This window comes from Terrapene carolina, unplaced genomic scaffold (genome assembly GCF_002925995.2).
Source record: "Terrapene carolina triunguis isolate 2854851 unplaced genomic scaffold, T_m_triunguis-2.0 Scaffold131, whole genome shotgun sequence".
Taxonomy (NCBI): Eukaryota; Metazoa; Chordata; order Testudines; family Emydidae; genus Terrapene; species Terrapene triunguis.
The window spans coordinates 23,383,926-23,408,292 of NW_020664482.1; the positions used below are offsets into that span (position 1 = coordinate 23,383,926).

Sequence of the window (24,367 nt, forward strand, 5' to 3'; positions counted from 1 at the left end):
TTTCCTTGCATTGGCCAGAGTACAAATTGTTTACAAGAAGTGAGTGTGGGGAATAATTAGCGGCAACAAGGCCCCAATTGTCTGATACCAAAGGAACTGCTTCTTTATGTTCAGCACATGGGGGAAATATTTTCCAAGGCAGCAAAGGAGTGATTCAAAGAAACAGAAAAGAAATTGCAAGCTAGAAAGTACACTAGTATGTACATCCTCTGGACAGCTTGTGGGAGACCAAAAGGACCATAAGGCAAATGTGAGTGCATTTCTTTACTTGCATGAAATGAAAAGTAAAGGAATCCACTGAAAGGCAAAGAAATTGAGCTGTGCCTATGTTTTTCTATGGTAAGAGCCTCTACAAATAATCTGCATAAAAAATGCAAAAGAAACATAATGCCTCATCTTTGGACACTGTTACTGGATCCATTCCTACTTCTGCCTGGGGAGACCTCTACTATATTGGCCTGCAGGTATGCAAGAGGCTGGTGAGTGCTTTGTAATACTGTAGTAGTGCATGTGTCTAGAGCAGTGCTTTTCAACCTGTGGTCTGCGGACCCCTGGGGGTCTACAGACTATGTCTAAGATTTCCAAAACGGTCCACACCTCCATTTGAAATTTTTTAGGTGTCCGCAAATGAAAAAAGGTTGAAACCCCCTGATCTAGAGTTATTCAGAATATTCCAATAAGATCAAAGAGAAGCAGACATTGTTAAAGTCTGGTCCCACCAGGTCTACTCCACCTGCTTGTCAACAAAGGTATTCTTCAGTCCAGTCTTAAATGTCCTAAGTGCTGGGGCTCCCACTCCTTCCCTTGGGAGATTGTTCAGTGGCCTAAGAGGGCTAAGAGTTTCCTGATATTCAGAGCGATATATTAGTGTATGTCTTCACTGGAAAATAGGTGGGATTTTAATTTGGGTTCGCTAACTCAGATTATAATAGTAGTGAAAACACGTCAACTCGTCTTTTAATTTGGTTTAGCAGCTCGAGTTCAAACTGATAGTGGAGACAGGCTGAGCTTAAGTTGCTAAACTGAGTTCAAAGCCAAGTTACTGTGTCTTAACGGTTGTGTTAATCTCAGTTACCTAACTGAGGCAAGATAACCCAAGTTAAAAACACACTTTTTTCCCTTTCAGTGGAGATGTACGACCCAGAGAAGCTAAGATGCTGTTGAATACTCTTTGAGATAGATGGGATAATAAGAGAAATAACGTGTAAGTCGCACAGTTCTGGTGGCCCCATGATGTATGCTCTTCTAGGCTGTTGTTTGGGAAATTTGTATTTGACTCCTGATCTTGCTTAGCACACTGACCTGGCAGGAGCTGAGATGATGCAGAAGCAGCATACTTGGCCCATGGGCTCTGACCCCATTTCATAGCTCCGTGAGCCCCTCGCCCATGTAAGGACCTATGTTGAAAGGATGTGAAAGTTTTTTTCTTGGCTGCAGCAGGCACATGACTGCCATGTGGGAGCATGAGGCGTTGGGGAAGCACAGCAGAGAACACTGAGGGATGTGACTAGGCAGTGGAAGGCTCCTCCCCATCAAAAACCCCTGTCATTGGTAAGATCTGTAATGAAGAAGCAGCACCATCAACAATGAGCTTAGCCTACAGGAAAAAAGCAACTGATTGCATCTTAGAAGCGATGAAGGAGCTGGAGAGGGACCAAGTGATGGGAAGGAAAATTAAAAGGACTTGGGCCTTGGAGTGCAGCTCTGAGTGTGTGTGATAGAGGCTGGGCAGAATTTTTTTTATAATTTTGACTGGTAACATCAGTATTTGTAAGCATTTTTTTTTTTCAATTTAAAGGTTCTCCAGTGTGGGGAATGTTGGGAGGCCAAGACCGTAATTGTTTAATGACAGTCCAGGTTGAGATTCCACATGAAAGCTTTAGAACTGTTAAAACACCAGTTGTTGACATCACATGTCAAAATCTGCAAAGTGCCCTTAAAATCCCACTCCAATAAGTTTTCAAGCAGCCTGTTTCTGGCTTTGCCTATGCCTGACTTTTGAGTGGGATTGAGGGAAATGTGTTTGTGTGTCTGTGGTTGGTGAAATGACATTTACCCTTATTTACTGATAAAAATGTAGGTCTAGGGGCGGGCTGGGAGCCCGGGCTCAGTCCCCAGATCCCTGGGCGCTGCAGAGCCCGGTGGGTATCTGCTGTTGCTCTCCAGTGCTGTGCCCTGGGCTTAGTCTCCCTGAAGCCGGCACAGCCACGTGAGACCCCGCCCGGCCCAGCGGGGCGCTGGGGGCAGTGCAGGGCATGGAGGATACCCCGGAAGGAGCTTTGGCTGTAGAGCCGAGGGATGCTGGAGCCCCTTGGCCGTGGGAAGGGCGAGGCGCCGCGAGGATGGGCTGGCAGAAGGCGGCGGCTGCCCTGGGGCTGGGGGAGATCCTGCGCCCGCTGCACCCGGCCATGCCCCAGCCGCCGGGCGGGTCCTGGGGGTGAGACCCGGCCGCGGGGCGGGGGCTGTAGGCGGCGGAGCCGGGGCAGAGCGTGGGCAGGAGCAGGGGAAGGGCCGGCTCGCCCTGCCCGCGCCGCACTCGGCCCGCGGCGCCGATGGGGAGTCCGAGCCGGCTGCGGGCTGAGCCCGGGCGCCCCCAGCGCTGGAGCAAACGGTCCTTCAAGCTCCGCTTCCAGAGAGCCGCGGCCGCGGCGCCCTGCACGTGGAGGCGGTGGGGCCGGAGAGGGGGCGGCCGAGAGCCGGGGCCAGGTGAGCAGAAGAGCTCCGCTCGCCCCTCTGTCCGTCCGTCCCTCCCTCTGTCTGTCTCTCGGGCAGTGCCTGGCCTGCCGCTGCCCCATCTGCCTTCCCTTGTCTGTCTGTCCTGCCCCTGCCCCAGGATCTGCCTTCCCCTGTCTGTCTGTCCGCCTCCCTGCCCCAGGATCTGCCTTCCCTTGTCTATCTGTCTGTCCTGCCCCCTGCCCCAGGATCTGCCTTCCCTTGTCTGTCTGTCTTCACCCCTGCCCCAGGATCTGCCTTCCCTTGTCTGTCTGTCCTTCCCCCTGCCCCAGGATCTGCCTTCCCTGCCTCACTGCCTTCCCTTGCCTATCTGTCTGTCCTTCCCTCTGCCCCATGACCTGCCTGATCCTGTCTGTCCTTCCCCCTGCCCCAGGATCTGTCTTCCCCTGTCTGTCTATCCTTCCCCCTGCCCCCGTGCCTGTCCCCATATGTCTCAATCAATGTCTGTCCTTCCTTCTGTCCTAAGAGGATCTTTGTCCGTCTGTCGCTTTCCCTGTATCTGTCTGTCCTTTCAGCGTCTGTTCATCCCTCTGTCTCTCACTCAGCATCTGTCCTTCCTTCTTCTCTCCCAGGATCTCTGTCTGTCCCCCTTTCACTCTTTCTGCCTTATCCATGTCTGCCCTTTTCTCTGTCCCTGGATTATTTGAGCTGTTCCCTTCTCTCAGTGCCACGTGTCTGATCTGGGCACTTTCCACGTTTCCATATGTTTTAGATCTGAAGAGAGTGGGAGGCAGCAGGGGGAGGAAAATCAAAAGAAAAGTCCCAGACTTTCCAGGGATTGGGGGTGGGGGGATGCATGTGGACACTGACCTATGGTTTGGTTTTAAATCCCTCTTGGGGGCTGATGTTGCTAAAGCAATCCCTGTCCTACAAACAGCCTGTGACCTGGGAGCTGTTCTGTGTTGGGAAGTGACAGATTTTACCTTGTGCTGGGGTGGAGGGATTTCAGACCATTGTTCATTTTTAAATACATTTAGAAGGAGCCTCCAGCAACTAACCGTCAGGCTGACAAATCCATTGCAATGTAGTATGAGTCTAAGCTATAAAGTATTATGGAGTGATGGCAGCTGCTCCGGAATGAAGGCTGAATGGTGTGTTTATAATAAGTTGGGCTTTTGGCACCCTGGGCCCCCATTCTAAAATCCCCTCCTTCCCCCTGCGAAAGAAATCATATGAGCCTCAACGTTCATATGTTACATCTGGGCCGAATGTAGGGGCTTTCTCGCAAGCTTGAAGTGACTCAGGTGAATGGTTTCTGAATTATGGCTCCATAAAAATCAAGGTGTCAGTTCTAAAGTCTTCTAACATCTCTGTTACTACTGTGTATCAAAACAGAGGAAAGAAGAGAGACAGACTTCAGCAGAGATCATAAGTCCAGGACCAACATTTAATTGATTAATGGCAAATTATCAAATTTACTAACATTCCCATTAGGAACTTTGGCTCCACTAGGCTCACAAATGGGTGGTTGGAATCAACACTCGTTAGAATAGCCTGGATATTGTGAGCAAATTTAGGGGTGGAGTTAGAGTGGGAGGCATTGTGCATATGTTACACAGCATCCTCCCAATGGGGACCTGATGATCTGGGGAGAAGGCTTGGGGGCGACTCAGATGTGCAGATCTCTGGAGGGTGGTATATGGGGGAAGAGGGCATGCAAACATGGCAGGTGGATGTGTAGCTCAGAGGAGGCTGCAAGGGGTCTAGGGCTTAGGAGCCGTTTTAATGGCGCTGGGTTGAAAAAACAGGCTGATCTATAAAAGAGAGAGGGCAGCTTATGGCAGGGTGTCTCTGAGGGCTGGTCTACACTTACCCCCCAAATCGAAGTAAGGTACGCAAATTCAGCTACGTGAATAACGTAGCTGAATTCGACATACCTTACTTCGACCTTACCGCGGTTCAGACGCGGTCCACACACGGCAGGCAGGCTCCCCCGTCGACTCCGCGGTACTCCTCTCGCTGAGGTGGAGTACCGCAGTCGACGGCGAGCACTTCCTGGTTCGAATTATCGCGTCCAGACCAGACGCGATAAATCGAACCCGGAAGTTCGATTGCCAGCCGTCGAACTACCGCGGTAGTGTAGACAAGCCCTGAGACTTTGGTCTGAAATAGCTCAAATTTGGTGACTTTCTGGGCACACTGCATAACACAGGGTCTCTGGAGAAGGCTGAGGTTGTGTTTCCAGGATGGTGAAGGGGGTGGGTGGTTGGCAGTCTGAGTTCCTGTGGAAATGATTTTAATGCTGCTGAGATTTAATTTAATTGTATTTATTATGTGATTAATTACATCAGGGCACCTAGGTGTCTTTATTATTTGAAACCCAAATAAAATAAAAATACTAGCCCTGCTTAGCTTGTTAGGTTTTTGGGGCAGGGCCAGAGTTTTTGTTATGTGTTATCCTCCCTTCTCTACACAACATACCACACATGGATCATCAGGGGAAAGTTCCTGCAAAACATTTTGATTTTGTCAAATCAATGTTTTCTAACAGAAAACTGTTCAGCTGGAAAATTTTTGACCTGCTCTAGTTATAACTATCCACTGTACCCCTACTGAGTTTGCTGTCTTGGTACCCTTCATATAAGCATTGTACTTTGGTCTAGCTTTTCACCTAGTGAAACACATTCTTGTAGAATACTTGATTCCTGTCCCACCACCATATATCCTGTTAGTGTATTTGTAGATGACTACGTCTCCCCTTAGTCTCTCTTGTCTAGACTGGATGCATTGTGAGATACATCATTTAGCTACCAGGATTTTCACTTCTGACAGGGAGTGTAATCAATGAATTTAGTTCACAAATTTTTACATGTAAAGTTTTTTTAATTAAAAAAATTTTTTTTAAAGCAAAACTTTTCATGAACAATTGTCAACATTGTCAATATTTTCTGTATTTTGTGAAATGTTCTTTGATATTTTTTATCTAGCTTTTGTCAACCTTTTAATAGAATTTTTAACTTTGTGTTAGAACCCCATTTTTTAGTCAAACCCACAGTTTTGGAAAACAAATTTTGATAATGATTTTGAAAATTATTTGAATAAAAGTGTTGATAAAAATATATAGATGAAAAACACAAGGGAATTTTTTGCAAAAACCAGACAGGAATATTGATCCATGTTGACTCCTGTGCAATGGGAAAACTTTGAATTTTTTCTCAACATCATTTTTTCCCTGTTTCTCAACCACTCTAGTGCTTAGTGAAGAGTCTGTCTAGAACCTGCCCCACAGCCCTGAGGGAGAGTGAGTAACTTGTGCTGCTATCAAATTGACCCCTCAGGAATGGCATAGACATGTTCTGGAGGAAATTGACTACAACTCTCCTTACCTGGAAGGAAATCTTAGGTTGCCAGGGGAAAGGAGAAACAAAGGAAGGACAATAAGAGGATCCTAAAGAAACTTGCCATTGAAATAACCAACTCTGTAAAACCTGTGTGTGTGATGTTCCTGGACCCTGAAAGGATGTTTCCATTAATCCCTTGTGTGTCACTGTCCTAACCCTCCCCTTGTCTAGGCCCAGAGGTGTGTCAAACACCCAGAATGAAGGACACAGCTATGGTCAGCAGAGGATTCAGCATGACATGTTGTGGGCTAGGTTTCTTTAACAGGCCTTGAAGTTTCCTGCAACTTCCAGACTTGGCATTTCAGATCTCAATCATTGTTTAGTGCTAAGACTTCATCTCAATGTGCTGGATGATGACACTGTGGAGGTAGGGCCAGCCTTGCTGGTGAAGAGAGAGAGCTCAGAGGGGCAGGAGCGTACTCTGGAATGACCTGGCACTGGTACTCCAGGGCTCAGTATGTCCATCCTTATTGAGGATATGGTATTCAGAAGCCATCGCTGCTCCCAAGCCAGACGGACCCCGTTCAAGGATTTTTGTGGGATTAGCCAACATCTTGTTTGCTTTGTGGCTGTGCCTTTTCATTTATCTTGGTAAACATGGACTCTGCTTCCTGACCATAGCCCAGGTTTGAAAAGCACTGCCTTAGACTTACAAGCCACCCCCCACTATCTTGGGAACAATACACCAGTCTCAGCTTCCCTTCCTCCCAACGTTCCCCCTTTTTACCATGCCCCAGGTGGGCTTCTTTTGTGGTCACCTGATTGCAAAGCACAATAACCACTTCCCACACCAGGCTATTTTGACTGGTCAGCTGCAGTCCGGTTGATACTGCAGGGCCCAGAGAGGTCCGAGATGCTTACTTCTTCATCATCCCCTTGCCTCTGGTGGTCCCTTTGGGCTACTATTGGCGTGCAATTTCAGAGCCAGCTCGCATTGAATTCAGCAGCAACCTCCTTCCCCCTTGATTTGAACAGGAGCAGGATCAAGCACTCAGGCTTTTGAAACAGATGAGTTTGGGGTGACTGAGCTGGTTGCTTCCTCTCTCTTTGCTCAGTAACTTGTCCCCCTTGCAGTGACTGGAGATGTTTTACTCTGGTTTAGCAGTGGCTGCATAATCCAGATTCCTTGGCTGAATTCCTGCTGTTTCACTGAGATCTGTGGCTGATGTTTCAATCGCCCTGTGCACTGGGAAAGACACAGGACCCTTGTTACATGAAATCAAATCCTATGAATGTTGCTGTTGTATGTCTGTCTCTCCCCCCCCCCCCCCCCCCCCCCCCCCCCGCCCACTCCTTTGGAAACTGGGGAATTGATTCTTGACTAATTCCTGATAGAAGCAAATGTATGGGATCAAAATGCAAGTGCTGGGATTTCCAACATATTAAGACATGGCAGTGAGAGTCATGAAATGAAATACCCATCATCTGATGCCATCAAAATACCCTTGGCTTGGTAAGAGGGTAACTAGGCCTGCCTGTTGTATTTCCGCAGTTGTCAGTACTGCTGAAGAATGAAACTGGTGCCTATTGAATTGAGGTAGAATGGACCAAATTTATGCCTGGTCCCTGGAATCCACTGGGATAGATTTGGCCCAACACTTTTGAAGAAACAGCAGTAAATATTCCTTTCTTCTCCTCTTATTTGCTTTAGGGTCTGTGTTTGTGTCTTTGCTGTTTGGACAGCTTGTGAGGATCCTAGTAGCAATAAATCCATGCCCAGCATGTGAGATCCGTGAGGTCACAAAGTCTAATTCTTGCCCTTCTTTCCTTTGCTTTTGGGGGAAGGAAATGTTGCATCATTATTCTACAAAGTCAATGTGTATTGCAAAAACAAATCACTCTTGTGTGCTCTGAAAGCCACCTGTATCTGAAGGGTGTAAACCTCAAGGAGAAAGAGCAGTCATAAGGGGTGCCCAAGGGGTATGGCTACATTAGAAATGCTACAGCTGCAACTGCGCCACTGTAGCTCTGTAGTGTAGACACATACGACAGCAGTGGAAGGGGTTCTTCCGTTGCTGTAATAAATCCACCCCTCCAAGAGGCAGTATCTAGAGGTGTCTACACTGGTGCTTAGGTTGGTTTCATTACATCGCACAGGGTTTAAACGTTTTCACTGCCCTGAGCAATGTAGTTAAGCTGACCTAACTTAGTAGTGTAGACCAGCCCTAAGGAAAAGGAAATGTAGGCCTTTCCCAACATTGAGATTTCTTAGGCCTGGTCTCTGCTACAGAGATACGTCAACCTAACTGTAAGCGTCTACATTAAAACATAGCTTCCACCCATGTAACTCGCCCACTAAACCAACCTAATACCTCCATCTCCACAAGAGGCGTAGGGCTTAAGTCGCTGAAGTTAGGACGACGTGTGTCAGTGTAGACAGCGCTTTGCTTACGTCGACTGTTGCTGCTTTTCAGAAACCGTCCCACATTGCCCCATGCTGGCAGTTAAATCGGTGCAAGTGCTCCTGGTGAGGACGCGCACTGCCGACACAAGGAGTGTAGTGTGGATGTGTAAAACCGGTTCAATTACTGTGATGGCTGTAGGTTGACATAACTTAGGTCGGCTTAATTTTGAAGTGTAGACTTGCCCTAAATTGTGGAATAGTTTCTCAAGGGAAGCAAGAAAGCTCCAACGTGTGAGCCATATAAAAGCTAGAGAGGAAGCATGGTCTGGTGTAATAGGGCAGGTTTCTCAACCTGTGGGTTGCAACCAAAACTGAGTTGCTAGAATGTGTCAAAGTATCATGTGGGAGGCCTGGCAGGAGAGGTCAGGTCCTGCCCCCAGGGTGTGCGAGGACTTGGGGGGTGGGTTCAGAGCCTGCCCTGGACTCTGCTCACAGCAGTGGCTTCTGTGGCTCTGGTCCCACAGGGCTGGTTGGGCTTAGCATCCTGCTCCAGGTATTGGAACCAGGTGAATGGGGTCACATCACCACTCTGGTTTTCCCAGCTGCCCCTTTGTCATGATGCTGTGGGCTGGCCGGGCCAAATTTGAGTGAGTGGCGTGGAGTGGGGACAGGAGCTGCCATTATGATACACACAGTGTACCCCGCCCCCCCGCAATGTCTACCAGCACAGCACAGACCGGAGAGTCTGATGAGAGAGAGGAGCAGGGGGCTTACTTATGTAGGGGAAGAACTTCCATGTGTATTCATGTGCCTGCTAGATATGGACAAGATTAGGATTGTGGCCATCAGTTCATTTCACATTAAAAGATCAGGATCCCATTACCAAGCCCCTGGATCCAAATATCCCCTCTGTAGTGGACTGTACTTTTAAGAGCCCCAGTTACTTTGTGTATGATACCAAACCAGGCTCATTACGCTCTTCGCTTATGAACAGTACCCCCATTACCTGACTATCTGGCTGCTTACATTTATCTGTGTGTCCCTTGCAATGCAGACACATCCCTCTTGCTGTAACAAATTTCCCAGCCGTACTGCCATTGGCAGGTGCGGAGTGACGCATGTACGTGATGCTCACCTATATTCCAGGTCCAGGGGTACTTGCAGCTGTGTTCAGGTGTCTTTGGCTTTATTGGAGACGTGCAAAAGTCCAAAGAATCCCCACAATAAAAATTGGCATAGGGGATTTTTGTTAAATAAAAGCCAGCTTCAGAAATGCTTATGACTGGGACCATGGTGTGCAGTGGGGAGGGAGAAGGGTGAGATGTATGTTTGTGGCTGCAAATTAAGCAAGTTCCTAACAACTGCTCAGCAGTCAGATGCCTGAGGGGAAAGAAACAAATAGGGCACTTATTTGGGGGGTGAAGGGAGGGGGGTGCAGCCTTAATAAGCATTTGAGCCCAGATGCAGCTGTGCTTCCCTAGTGCTTGTGTTGACAACAGGGATTGTCTTGAAAACCTCTTTGTTCTGTGTTGGTAGCAAAATGTGAATGATAAACAATAACAGTTGCATTACTTACCTAATAAGCTAAGGCCAAACATACATAGGTATATGGAACAGCTTAGCCCAGAACACCCACTTCTGGTTTTCTCATCCCCCCGGCCAAGTTGTATATATACACCTGACTGAACATTTTGTAGTGTGTTTTGGTTTTGTCCCCATAATTGCAGGAGGAAAGGAGCCAGATAGTGACAGTTCCAGACCGGTGGGTGGTTTGTTTGTCGCAGACACATTGGTTTTGGTTTTGTTTATAAGGGTGGGTGGCCAGATGGAGTGAAGATATGTTTCCCAGGAATCTTCAGTTGTTTGTTTTGTTGATTTGTTTGTTTTGACTTTTGTGTTTGGCAACCGTTTTATTTAGTGTGGACTAATGTGTGTCTTGGCCAGAAGAGGGCACCTTTTCATGATCCGTTTCTAAGTGTGTTGTCAACTGGAAGGGAGACGGCACAGTGAGGTTAAAGGTGCAGGAGATGACAGTGTCCTCCTTTGAATACAGCTTGTCCTTAATTATATTGAAGCTGAAGGGCAATCATCAGTAGAAACTGTACTGAAACCCAGCAGCAGACTTTCTGCAATGTTCAGATGATTTTGACCGTGGTTAGAACACAGGAGCGGGAGTCAGAACGCCTTAGTTCTACTCCTGTCTCTGCTGCTACTGACTTACTGTGTGGCTTTGGGTAAATCACTTGCCCCCTCTCTGTCCCTCAGTTTCCCCATTTGTAAAGTGGAGATAACAATACTGATCTACCTCCCAGAGACGCGGGCGGCCTCAAGTAATAACGTTTGTAAAGTGCTGTGAGATCCTTAGTTGGAAAGCATTTGTTTTGAAAACATTTTCTTTATTTCTCCAGGCATCTGATTCTCTCCCTAGTCCTGCATGTATGAGTTCTAAACACCTAGCTAGGACAGAGGACGTACCCTGCTAATGTTAATCATCCAGGATCGTGATTTGCACATAGAGAGATCACCCCACGCTGCAAGAGGGATCAGGAAGATGGGGCCTTCCTGCTCATTATACTTTAGGTAGCTGACAGGCTGCTGCTGATTGATCGTGTAAATGCCTTTGGCCTCCCTCAGTGGAGTAGCTCTTTGGCAGTGGCTGCAGATCCATTTCTGACCTGAGCAGGCTGTTGTTGCACAATGATAGGGTCCCTGGGGGGATCTTGGATTTCCTATGAGAACATCAGCTGTTCTGTAACCTTTCATTAGGAATCTGGAGATTTCTCAGTGCCTAGTGCCCACCCCCACCTGATCATCCCATTTTATTAGTAACAGAGACGGGCTCAAGCCACAGGATTAATTCTTAGATTCAGATTTGGAAGCCCCCCTCTCAGCTCAGAGCTCAGGGGCGTTTGAGGCTGGGGCTTTAGTCTGGCCAGCTGTATAATTCCGATCCCGATCTGGGTTTGGATTGTGAGCCAGCCCAAAGTTTAGGGGTGCTTGGACCCAGGGTTCTGATCCAAGCCTGTCTTTAATAATTACTGGTGCTTTGTATTTCACAAGTGCCGGTCTCCAAAGGATCTCAAAATGCTTTTAAAATATTACCTAAGGCTCCCAGCCCCCTTGGAAGTAGGTCAGTGTGTCTGTCCCCATTTTATAGGTGGGAAGCTCAGGCACAGAAAATAGAGGTGACTTATCCAAGGCCACACAAATAGTCAGTGGCAGATTTGGGGATCGGTCATTAGTGTCTGATTCCCAGTCCCCTGCTCTTACCACTACATCAGAACTATGACAGTTGAGCGGAAGGCAACCCTCTTTAAACCCCACCATTTACACCTTGTCTCTGCATAACCTGCCCATGGTAATGAGATATTGCTAACCACTGATGCAGCCTCCGCAGTGCGAGGTCTGTAAAACCCAGCTGTGCTCTCATCCTCCCAGATGGACCGGCTGCAGGGTATGGGAGGTTAGCTGGTGTTGGTTGGTGATGAGGCAGAAGGCAAAATAGAATCCAGCCTGCTGTGCTGCAGTATGGAAAGCAGGAGCTAGTTCCCCTGAAATGATTTTACCCTCAGGCCTTTGCCATGCGGTGTGCTGTGTACACACTGATCTTTGCAAATGGACTCAGGATTTCACCAGGTCTGGCTGTACCTGTACAGCTGCCTGCATTCAGTCTGTGGTGTGTCTCTCAGTCCCACAAGCCTTTAGGAGAATCAGAGACTTCAGTGACTGGCAGGCTCTGTTAGGTCCCATCTAGTCCATCTTCTCTGAGGCCGGAGCAAGATTACTCCTTAGACCTTGTCTAAACTACAGGTGACTTTGGTATAACTTACATCGCTCGGGGGTGTGAATAATCCACACCCCTGATGTAGGTTAAGCTGACGTATGCGCTGGTGTGGACAGCGCCATGTTGGCGGGACAGCTTCTCCTGCCAACATAGCTACCGCCTCTTGCAGAGGCAGGAGTTATTAAGCCGATAGGAGAGCTCTTTCCCGTCGGCTTAGCGCGTCTCCACCACAAGAGCTGCAGCGGTGCACCTGCGCCACTGTAGGTGCTGTAGTGGAGATGTAGCCTTAGAGTCTGTTTGCTAGAGCTTGGTCCTGTCTAGCTTTGTCCCAAGCAATGAGGTTCCCACCCCTCCCCCTGGGAGACGATTCCACAGTCTTGTGGTCCCTCCGTGACATTTTGCCTGGTATTCAGCCTAAAACATGCTTTGTTCAATGTCACCTATCGCTTCTAGAGAGGGCCCGTGGGCCACTCTAAACAGTTGCTCTCCCTCCTTGCAACTTACACCCTTCAAATTCACATCGATCTTTATTGTACTCAGCCCCACTCCTTTGCTGCTGCTGACCCAAGTTTGCTCTTTCTTTTCTTCTTCTCTCGTCCCCACCACTCCACCCCTTCTCTTCCTCCCTGCCAGTCTGTCCACCACGTCTGTGCCCAACACAGCACTTCCCTCTTCTGGGGGGCTGAAGGAATTCCAGCTATGTGCATTGTTGAGCCCCCATGTGTGCACACGCACACTGGCCTCCTTGTCTGAGCAGCACTGCTGGCCAAGGCAGGGCCCTGGGGCTTGCCGCCGCTCCTCAGTAATGTGTTATGAACTATTAATATCTCCCTCTGCGTGAGGCTTCTCAATGCTGCCCATTCATCAGCCGGGCTGGGGGGAGAGTGTGGTGCACACTTTTTTCCCCCTCTTTCCCCTCCAAGCATCTTGCCTCAGTAGCATCCCAGAGGCCGGCCTTTCAGTGCAAACAGGAGTGGGTGTGTGTTAAACTGGCTGGTTTGGCACCTCCCTCCTTACTTCCTTTTTATAGTTCGGTGTCTCAGAGATATTTCCTGCCCCTCTGGTCCCTTTTTGAATGAGAACATGAGTGGAAAATGTTTGAAATCCTCCTCCGTGCTGAGCATTTTTCCATTGGAGTCTGGAGCCGTTGGGCTCCTTGTGCTATTTGGATAGGAGACTCCCAGCTTCCCCCGCTGTCCCAGAGGGAGGGGCGTGTGATGGTTGTTTCCAGAGCAACGTCTGTTGGGCAACTAAAGTCACTTGGCCTTTGGGGTTGGCAGGCCCCGGAGCTGATGGGAGCAGGTGCCCATTTCAGCACTCTTGTAGCTGGAGCTCATCAGGGCTTGGTAAACGAACTCAAAAGGGCAGCCTGTCATGGGGGATGGTGTGTGTAAACTCTGCCCCTGGTGAGTGTTGTTCTTTATCTGTGGAGATGCACATGGGGCACAAGAGGAGGGAATTGGGGGTCTCCTGGCAGGAATACAGTCTGGGAGCCTGCAGGAGATTTCCTGCCCAGCAGATTGACTGCTATTGAATGACACTGAGTTCCTGTAATTAAAGACTCTACCTTCCTGCAGGGCAGATGGGAGTTTAAGGCTCCAGGCCTATACTTCGGTTGAGGAGGTTTGGGGCAAAGGGTGGGAGTCCAGCTGTCTTTATGTGGATGCTGGGTGCTTCCCACAGCTCTGCTGGGCTGAGCCCAGTGGATGAATCCTAACAATGTGCCGAGAGGACAGAAAGCACAGGGAGCTCACCTAGGCAGCTGTCCCTCATTTGAGCTGTGGTGAGGTTTTAACTCTCCTTGCTTGACCTCACTGAGGGCTTGTCTACACTGGCACTTTACAGCGCTGCAACTGTCTCGCTCGGGAGTGTGAAACCCCTCCCCCCGAGCGCTGCAAGTTTCAGCGCTGTAAAGTGCCAGTGTAGACAGTGCACCAGTGCTGGGCGCCGCGCTCCCAACCCTGGTAGCTATTCCCCTCGTGGAGGTGGTTTTTTATAACGCCGGGAGAGCTCTCTTCCAGCACTGTGCTGAGACTACACAGCCACGTTAAAGCGCTGTCGCGGCAGTGTTTTAACGTTGCTAGCGAAGTCATGCCCAAGTCCACCTATGCTAGGTTCCTGTCTCCACCACCTTCCCAGTGGGGCTTGCTCCTGCTTGCCTGGACCTCTGAAACAAGGGTTTCTGTCCCTATTGTGGTGACAACCCAGCCAGACTTGGAGCAGATCTTCCCTCTCCTCCATCTTGCCTATGGAGCCCTCTTACCCATCTCCGAGCATGAATAGCCTTTTCAGGGCACTCCGACTCCTTGCAGGCTATAGTACAGGGAGATTGAGTACAGGAGTTAGATGCTGGTCAGACATCCCCTAGTCAGGGCCGGCTCCAGGCACCAGCTTGTCAAGCAGGTGCTTGGGGCGGCCGCTCCGGAGAGGGGCGGCACGTCCAGGTATTCGGTGGCAATTCGGCGGACGGTCCCTCACTCCGCTTCGGAGCGAAGGACCTCCCGCCAAATTGCCGGCGCAGATCGTGATCGCGGCTTTTTGTTTTGTTTTGTTTTGGCTGCTTGGGGCGGCCCAAACCCTGGAGCCAGCCCTGCCCCTAGTCCATCTCTGACATTGCACTGTCCTGTGACGGGGCTCTGAACACTGAGTGGCAGCGAGGAATGCTTGAGTTCTAGACCTGGCTCTGGTCCTCTTACTCATATTGCAGGGGAAAAGCAAATCTCTTAATATTCAGAGAGGGAGGATGATCTTGTGGTTAAAGCGCAGGGCTGGGAGCCAGGAGATCTGTGCTCTAATCCCAGCTCTGCTGCTAATTAGTTGTGTGACTTCTGACAAGTCACTTTGCCTCAGTTTCCTATCTGTAAAATGAGAATAGCACTTACCCTCCAAAGGGTCTGTGAGGATGAACCCATTAGGGTTTGTATGTCAATGTGAGGTGTTCTCATATTTTAATAATGACCTTTAACCCTTTCCTATGTGGTCTCTCTTCTGTGTCAGAGGTGTTGGAAAAGTGGGGCGGGATCTACAAATCTTTGATTTATTCCAAGACTTTCTAAAGGTACCACACCTGGAAGTCTGTCTTTACCTAGTCATCTGAGCTGGGGGATGGATTCCGTGTGGTTTTGCCACTGTCCAGGCACCTGTTTCTGCAGCATGTCACTGTGTGGAATTGCTGTGTCTGTCAGTGACTCTAGAAATGTAACAGCTGGTCTCAGCTATTTGTGCAGGCTCTGCTCACAAACCTTGCACCAACTTGCTGTGCTGAGCTGGGTGGCTGGGCATCTTGTTAGGGCCTCTTGGAGATTTGTTAGCAGGAGCATGCTGTAGAGTTTGGGTAAATAAGAATCTTGTTTTCTGAGCAGGAAAAGGCCTTTGTGGAAGAACTTTATAAAGGGCTCACTGCTGACCTTGGATATGGGGACAGAGCCAGTGCCCTGTATTGCCTGCTGACATGTCTGATTAGCTCAGGTTTGTAGTGATGACCACACTGAAGGCATTGTAAGCACTGGGTGTGTCACTTCAGATAAAGGGACATGTCAGCAAGGCCTGAGATGAGTTGAATGACTGTAACAGGGTGTGGCCCTCAGCGGAATTGCTGCCCTGTAATTCAGGCCGTGGCTACACTCGAAACTTCAAAGTGCTCCCGCAGCAGCGCTTTGAAGTGCGAGTATGGTCACGCGCCAGCGCTGGGAGAGAGCTCTCCCAGCGCTGCAGGTACTCCACCTCCACGAGGGGATTAGCTTACAGCGCTGGGAGCATGGATCCTAGCGCTGGGGCACTGTTTACAATGGTGCTTTACAGCGCTGTAACTTGCTGTGCTCAGGGGGGTGTTTTTTCACACCCCGGAGCGAGAAAGTTGCAGCGCTGTAAAGTGCCAGTGTAGCCATAGCCTAAGTGCCTTGTATTCATTCAGTCTTTCTGTTTTCAGTTCAGAGGCAGATTTGTTGACACCTGGCTAGCCAGGGGGCTCACAAAATGGAGGACTGGGAAGCCCTTTGCAGATGTGTATTATTGTCAGTCCCAGGTCACTCTGCTTGCGGGAATAGTAACTCCAGTAATACATAGCATGTTTCAGTCTTCACACGTTCTGCACATACTATCAGCGCTTACGGCCATGCCTGTTGTGTTATGCTCAGGGCCTACAGAACATAGAGCTGACGCTCTATGAAAGGCTTGGAGCATTCACATGTATAGAGGAGCAAGTGGGTGTGTGGTGGGGGTACATCATGGTGTTTAGTTTTAATGGGTCCTGCTGCTCTGCTGGCTCAGGTGCCGGCACCGGGAGGCTTTTCTGAAGAAGCGCATTTTGAGGAGGGATTTGAACAGGAAGCGGGCTCGTGCCCATCCTCCCAAGCTGTGGAACAGTGCAGATCTTTGCAGGCCTGTCCCTGCCCACGGCACCCTGAGGAGGTGGGGCAGCAGCACTTTAGAGATGGAGAAAATGAGGCAGAGTGAGAGCCATCGCCAAGGGGCCAATGTCAGACCGGGATCAGAACTCAGGGGTTCTTGTATTCAGGCCACATCTCTTTCTGCTGATGCCCCTGCAGGATGCTTTGGTGCTCAGAGTCTCCTTCAGATAACCCTTATTTTCTTTATATTCCAATAATTTCCTCCCACCCCCGCAGCTAAATACCCCCTTCCCTGCAGAGACAGCCCCTTTGTGCTGAGAGGCTGCAGCAGTGACTGATTATCCTCCTGGAGCCCACAGTGGTCCACCAACAGGAACCACAGCTCCTCCTTCCCACCTCCATACCCATGGTCTGTGGCCAGTAAGGGGATCCATCGCCCAAAACTATAAAAACACTTTAGTGTCAACAACAGCTCAGCAAGCCCCCTTACCACTGTGAGACAAGATCTGCATGAATACAGGCTTCCCCTGGACTGGGTGGGTGAGGTGAGGCAGGTTATGAAAACAGTTTTAGAGAGCGTGGGGACTTTCCACTTCCTCTGACCTGGAAAGGCGCAGAGCAGGCTGGGGTCTCGGGAAGAGGCTGGGGTGGTTGACGGGAAGCTCGGGGTTGGGGACGAGGCTGTGGTTGGGGGAGGCTAGAGAGTTTAGCAAAGCCAGCTGAAACTGGGTGGTTAAAACTCTGGGCACTTTGGGGCACTTAGGTAACCCTCAGTGTCCCTGTCAATAATTCCAGGGGAGGAGGTGGTTTGTGGTTTCTTGACCTGGACCTTTCCTTGTTGTTCTGACCAGGGTACTCCTCTCTGCAGAATCCCTTCACTGTCTGTCTGTCTCTCCCTGCTTTGAGTCTGTGCTCCTCATCTTCACCGTCAAGGTTCGCCGTAATGCTGCCCCTGTTCCATTTCTGCTGTCATCTCCTCCACCCCTCACACTCTACACTCCTGCACCTTCTACCATCCTGCCCCTGGCATCTAGCCCAGCTTCTTGCTTGCCATGGGACAAGCCCCCTCCCCCACCCACATCCCTCCTTAAATGCCATTTCTTCTTCAGAGCCTCCCGCATGGCTCCCCAGCACCAACTGCTCACACTTTACATTTTGCATTGTATTTGAATTGGAGTTGGGAGCCTCTCTTCTTGCAAGACCCCGGCCAGGATTTAGGGAGACCTTGTGCTCTTGCACTTGGCTGCACAGGCTGTACAGCTAGTCTGGAATCTAAAATAAATAAAAAATAATAAATTAATGGAGATATCCTATCTCCTAGAACTGGAAGGGACCTTGAAAGGTCATTGAGTCCAGCCCCCTGCCTTCACTAGCAGGACCAAGTACTGATTTTGCCCCAGATCCCTAAGTGGCCCCCTCAAAGATTGAACTCACAACCCTGGATTTAGCAGGTCAATGCTCAAACCACTGAGCTATCCCTCCCCCCAAATCTAGAGAGCCAGAGAGAATCAGGGTCTGTCTGTTCCCAGCACAGGGTAACCCTAGGCTTCTTTGTGCCCTGGGAGGTCCGAGGGCTCCTCTCCCTCATGGAGGGCACACAGCACAAGAACAAATACCAAGCCAGGAATGTTCATCTGTGACCAGAGTGTTGCAGAGAATAAAAAAAACCCACACAACTTGAGTGCAGCTTCCTTGGCTCTGTCTTGCCTCTCTGGAATCCCTTTCCAGGGCACCTGTTAGGGTTGATGGGAAGGGGGAGTTAGGGACCAGTCTATCTTCAGTCCAAGGAATATCCAGGAGCTCCGTTTTGGGAGGGAAAAGGGAGTGAGCCACATTTATGTATCGATCAGGCAGAAGCCATTGGGAGGTTTCAGCTGTCCCGTTCCTGCTGCTAATTTTCCTAAAGCTATGGAGTTCTCCTAGCCTCTCTCATGTTTCCAAGTGTCCATTTCCACCAAGTAGGGAAGGGATCCAGAAGCAAACCTTGGCACGGGGCAGGAGGGGGTCTACAGTTGTTGCTGCCATTTTTCAGATGGCTAGGGGGAAGGAGCGTCATTGAATGAACACTTGTTTGAGAATACAAAGCCAGAACCTGCACAGTATTAAGTAGCAGTGCGGGAAGCTGACAGTCTCTCTGGGATATAATAATGACACAAATCGGTGTTTTCACACCTGCCTTGGGTAGCTCCCATTCTACATTACAAAGCTACCTGTGGCCTTGCCGGCTAAAGGGATTAAGAGGCTTGTCAGGATGCTTGGTGTTGCTTGTTGGCGTATCAGATACCCAGAACTCACGGTTACAGCAGCACTGGGTCTGGTTTCTGGGGCACACCGGACAGTTTGGGGAGCTGCTTGTGCATTTGCACTGAGCTTGTTTTACTCATGCTTGGCGAGAGAGATTGGAGGCTCTCCCCTCTTTGAACCTCCTTCCCACTCCGTGTGGCTAATTAAAACTTAGCGTTAGAGACGGGTCAAGCTGCAAACTTGGGGGTTGGATTGGAACTGTTCCAAGTTTTGGATCCGGTACATTGGTTTGGCTCAATTGTAATGACATCTAAGTATCTCACTGAGCTCATGCTCTTGCTTTCTACCTCTGGAGACCTGTATTTGTCTTAGACCTCAGGTGTAAAAAGACTGACAGTCTCACAGCACTGCTCCTAATGGACGTGTTCACGTGACAGCCCTGTCATGGAGTCTGGTAGTGTTCAAGACCATTAGCAGCCTCTGCTGGGAACAAAGCCTTGGACTTGAGTACCTGGGTGTGCTGCTGCTCAGGACTGAAGTGCATCAGCAGTTTCAGCCTATTATGTGAGCCCCAGTGCTAGAATAATGAGGGGGACGGGTTGTGGGGTAGAAGTGAGGGGCATTGTCAGAGCTGTGTGAAGGGAGCCCAGTGCTGGAGTAATAGGGGGTTCTTTAGGCCATAAGTGTGAGGCATTGGCAGAGTTGTGGGGGGAAGCTTCTGCAGTACTTGCCTTCATTATGCCTGCTTACAGCCAGTGCCTGAATTCTGTGTGAGCTATTTGGATGATCTGTTTTACTGCCAATGGAGTGTGAATAGCTGGCAGTATGTTTCCTTCCTCATCTGCTGTAATTCATCTTTAGTTTAGAGTAAACAGATATGCTGGGCACTCCTCTGGTGCTAGAAGTACTTGGGAGATGACTTTTTGAAGTTCATTCTCTCTTCTGTGCCTGTGGGATCATCTGAAAGCAAATGCTGTGAAAGAAAGGGGCGGCTTTATGATTGGCTTAATGGGAGGGGAAAAAAAGCCTCATGAAAAAAACTTTCCAGAGGGCCCAGCTGGTTTTACTTTTCAGTGATTGGCCAAGGCTGTGGAGGGCGGACACAGCTACTGCTCAAGGACCTACGGTCTGGCCACCTGAGCGTGAAACTTATTTACGCTGACAATAGCCAAGGCGCAGCAGCGCCTTCGCTAGCAAAAAATCCTTGTGTGTGTTTAAATCTATAACTTATTCAAACTTCATTTTGTCATCTTCCTGCTGCAATAAAGAAAGTGATTGAACAGTTAAAGGATTCTCAGCATCTAGCTGCTTGCTTGTCAGTTTTTCTGTTAGCTGATATTAGGCAGCTGTTCCCTACCGAGTGTGTTTGAGCTGAAGAAGACACGACGCAACCTCAAGGTAAATCAAATACATGGATTTCAGCAATTGCTTGGTGCACTGTCTTGGTGCTGCTCTCTATGCCTCTATGTGTGTGTGAGATGTGAATTATTTTGTGAGGCAGCATGTGCCAATCATCTGTTACATGTAATAGAGGATAATGCTCTTTACGGAACAATGCCAAGTGAATTTGCCTCCAGGAATAGCGAGGGGCTGTCAGGTTGAGTGTTTGTTGTTCCATGACTGATATTTAAGGGACATTCACGTCCAAATAACTTGACTGACGGTGTTAGTATTAGGCTGTTGTTGCACAGGGGAAGGAAAGAGAATCTCTGAGCTGGTGCAGAGGTTTCCTGCCATACTCGACCTGTTACTGAATTTTGGATTTCCCAGGCTGAGTCCTGGCAAGGCGTGTGGGGCTAGAGTGCACATTTTCATTCTCGCCGCTACAGCATGTGTTTAACTTGGAGTTTGCAGGTTCTGTGTGTGAGAGGCTTTTTGACTTGTTATGCAATTGATCTTTTCAGTCACAGCAAACCAATCCCTAAAATAAGAAATCCCAGCGTGAAGTGGATGTGCTGGTTGCCTGTTGGGGGCTACATGGATTTTTCTCTGGGTACTGCCTCACCCCTCCTTTGACTGGGACCGGCACAGCTGTTTTGGTTGGGATTCGATTGGTGACTAAAAACGCACAGATTTAGGCTCTGATCAAAAGTCCAGTGAAGTTAATGGAAAAATTCTGTTGCCTTCACTGGGCTTTGGATCAGGCCCTTAGACTGAAGTGAAGGAGAAAAAAGCTAAGCTCTACATCCTGACTTCCAAACCAACATGCTTTTAAATTCGTTGCCCTGTGTTGGAGACGGCTGTGTGCTGGGTAGAGGCTGATCTCTGTGTCACCATTCTATTGTAGTCTATAATGTAATGATGATAAACGTCGCTCTCAAAGCACTTTACAAAGGAGGTTTCTGTGGTGGGGTTTCCGGGGCTGATTAATGCACACACTTCTTGGAATGTCCCCATTCCATCCCATGCTAATGTTCCGTGTTTGGTTTTGTAATTTATTTTTCTACAGTGGCCTTTAAAATAGCCTACAGGCTATTCTTATACCTGGGTATAAATTGTTACATTTTAATTCACGTATGACTAATTTATATTGAAATATTGCTGGAAAACACAGAAAATGTCTTCATTCCTCTGTGCCCACATATGTCAGCAGTGACTGCCCTGGTTTAAGGTGGGGTGTACAAAGAATATGGGCCCAACTGAATTCTGGTTAAAATCCATGGAAGTTTTTCCATTGACTTCAGCAGGAGTTGGATTAGATAGACCTCTATACCTAAGTGAACTACTTTTTTTTTTTTTTTTTTATGAGATAGAGATCAGATACAAATACAAAGCAGATACAAAACCCAGATAAAATACATATATATTTAATGTGCCTTCACTTCCTTGAATAAACTCTTTCAGTATAAATTAAAAATGCTTACTGCATATGATTTTATTAACTATTCTCCCTCCACTTTGTCCTGAATAACCAAACCTGAGCACATATGTAGGGCAGAACCGGTATGTGGTTAGTTTTATAAATGAACAAAAGTGACTGTGGTTAAATGAAAAGGGTGCTGAGAACCTTTCAGTGTTTCCCTTTGATTGTTGCACCATTTGAAGACAACACTGAGATTCTGAAAATGGATTTTAAGAAGAGAAAATGCTGAAGGAAGGGTGAAGCCAGGGTGCCTTTTGCCCGAGAGGAGACTGCTGTGTGGCCTACTGGTGAAAGGACAGGGCTAAAAGGCTAATCTGGACTGAGCTACTGCCTGGAGATATTAGGGGGCAGGTCACTTGACCTCTTTGTGCCTAAGGCTATATCTATAGGTCGACTTACAGCCACCGCATTAATTACTGCAGTGGCTGATGTCCACACCAGCCTCCTTCTGTCAGTGGTGTGTGTCCTCACCAGGAGCGTTTCCACCAACTGAAGAGGGGCAGTGTGGGAAACTGAGAGCCAGGGCTCTCAGCTTCATGCAGCTCCCCACTGGCAGCCTAGCTGCCCCTTTGGGCTTCTTGCTTCCGTGCTCTCAGTCAGGACCGGGAGGGGGAGCCGCCTGGAGCTTCTTGCCTGTGGTGGAGAGATCTGCATCGCAGGTCCAGTCGGTTGCCATGCTCCTGGTGAGGAGCAGGGAGCCGGGACCCCGGGGGGCAGCAGGGCTCCCAGTGCAGAGCATGTAGCCAGGGTGGCAGCCCAAGCCGGGAGCCTGGGTGGCAGCCTGGCTTGGAGCGGAGAACAGGCAGCAGCCAGGGAGCTGGCTTTCTTGTTAATATTACGACTCCAGCAGAGCCTTGAAATTGACAAGAATGACAGCTAACAACATGTAAGGAACGCAGTGTCTACACAGACACTGTGTCACCCTAACTACACAGACATAAGCCCTGTGCCTCTCGTTGAGGCGGTTTTATTATGTCGGCATAGCATGTTAATTACATCAGCAGGAAGAGCATTTCAGTGTGTATGCCTCCACTGTTTTGTCAACAAAACTGTGTAGTGTAGACAAGGCCTCAGTGAACCCAGATGGGAAAGTAGGTAAAAAGGAGAAACTTTGCTGAAAGCCATTTATCTATCCTGTGGGGAGCAATAAACTACCCCTTACCCAGACAGGGAGGAGACTGTTCCTCTCTCTCCACATAAACCATTTATTTCCACAAGAGCGTGGCGGAGCTCGCTAGTAGACAGAGAGAGGAATAATTGCATGTGCAGTTTGTGTGGATGGGTGTATGTTGGGATAACTTATCCATCTGAAGGTAGGCAGTGGCTGTTGACCATGGCATTGGTAAGGCAGTAAATGCCATCAACACCAAGTATGCAGTGTAGTTGTAGCTGTGATGCTCCCAAGGTATTGGACAAGGTTGGTGAGGTAATATCTTTTAATGGATCAACAAAATATATTACCTCCCCCACTTCATCAATACCGAGGTCAGTTACTGTGTCTGGATGGTACTCCATTGATGTTACCAGGAGTTTATAGGTGCCTTCTGTGTATGGGAGCATGTGTGTTTTGCTCCAGGGATTGTATCTCCACTGTCTTCATTAATTCATTTGCTAGCAGAGGGGTTCTCTCTTCAGTCCCCCTGAATTGATAAATAAAGGCCCAGTGGTCTACCTCTCTTGCCTGCAGGATCATGGGTGAAACATGCCACCCTCCAGGTGTGAAAGTAGTGCTCAGATTAGTGCAGCGCTAAGAACCATGGGACATGCCCTCAGAAGTCTTGGTGTCACACACAAGTGAGCGCAGTGGCAGTGTGGACACAGCCGCTTGAGAGTTATTTCATAACATGGCTGCACTCACTTGAGCTTGGCTAACTTGCTAGCACCTGGGTCGGCAACCTTCGGCATGCAGCCCATCAGGGTAATCCGAAGGTGGGCTGTGAGACATTTTGTTTACATTGACCGTCCGCAGGCACGGCCCCCCTCAGCTCCAAGTGGCCCGAAACGGCAAACCAATTTGGATTTAGCAGTGATGTAAGAGACATGCTGGAGTGTGGAAGGAGCCTTCCCAGAGGTCTAATGGCCGGGGGTTAATGCTAGAGCTGAGAAGGCATTAATTAACCTTTGTGTCCAGCTCCAGCACATTCTCTCATGATGAATGTTGGCAGCAGAGTGAGGCCACATTCCGATAAAGCCAGGGTCCCCCGACTCAGTTAATGATTGAGTCACAATAACCCTCCTTGTGCTGAGTCTCTCTGAAAGTCACCTCCAGATAATTATATTAACTCTTCTAGGCGGCAGGAGCTGGGTGCAGAGATTTAAAGAGACAGGGTCTTTTTCTTTCTATGCACTTTCAAAATGAAACTCTGTCATATGTATGAGGTAGTAAATACAGAGCCAGGGTCTGATTTTTTTCTTAATTTTGTATTCATTTACCACAATTGTGCATGTGGAAATTGGTGGATTGTATTTGCATTTTACAATCTACAACTACCAGACTTGCATGGAAAACTGAGGTTACTGCAGGCACAAATCAGCATTTACTTGTGTTTACACTTTTTCATGCACCTTTTTAAAACTTAGGCCTTACCAGGCTAGTTGCCTGCTTTCCTGTGCAGGTCTCCATTTCCACAGCTCTGTTACATCCTGTAAGAGTAGCTTGTGGATATTTTAAAGCAGGGATCGGCAACCTTTGACACGCAGCCCATCAAG

General features: G+C 48.7%; 1 protein-coding gene across 3 annotated transcripts in view; it reads left to right on the forward strand.

Annotated features, from left to right (window-relative positions):
- STARD8 (StAR related lipid transfer domain containing 8) overlaps positions 1 to 24,367 on the forward strand; it is a 120,114-nt gene that overhangs the window by 17,491 nt on the left and 78,256 nt on the right. Inside the window, exon 1 of one of the 3 annotated variants that reach the window (XM_024204108.2) lies at positions 20,178 to 20,193. The exons of the other annotated variants lie outside the window; for them this stretch is intronic. The gene's annotated coding sequence lies outside the window, so the exon portion shown is untranslated. Of the gene's footprint in view, positions 1 to 20,177; positions 20,194 to 24,367 lie in introns of those variants that run through there. 3 annotated transcript variants of the gene reach the window in all.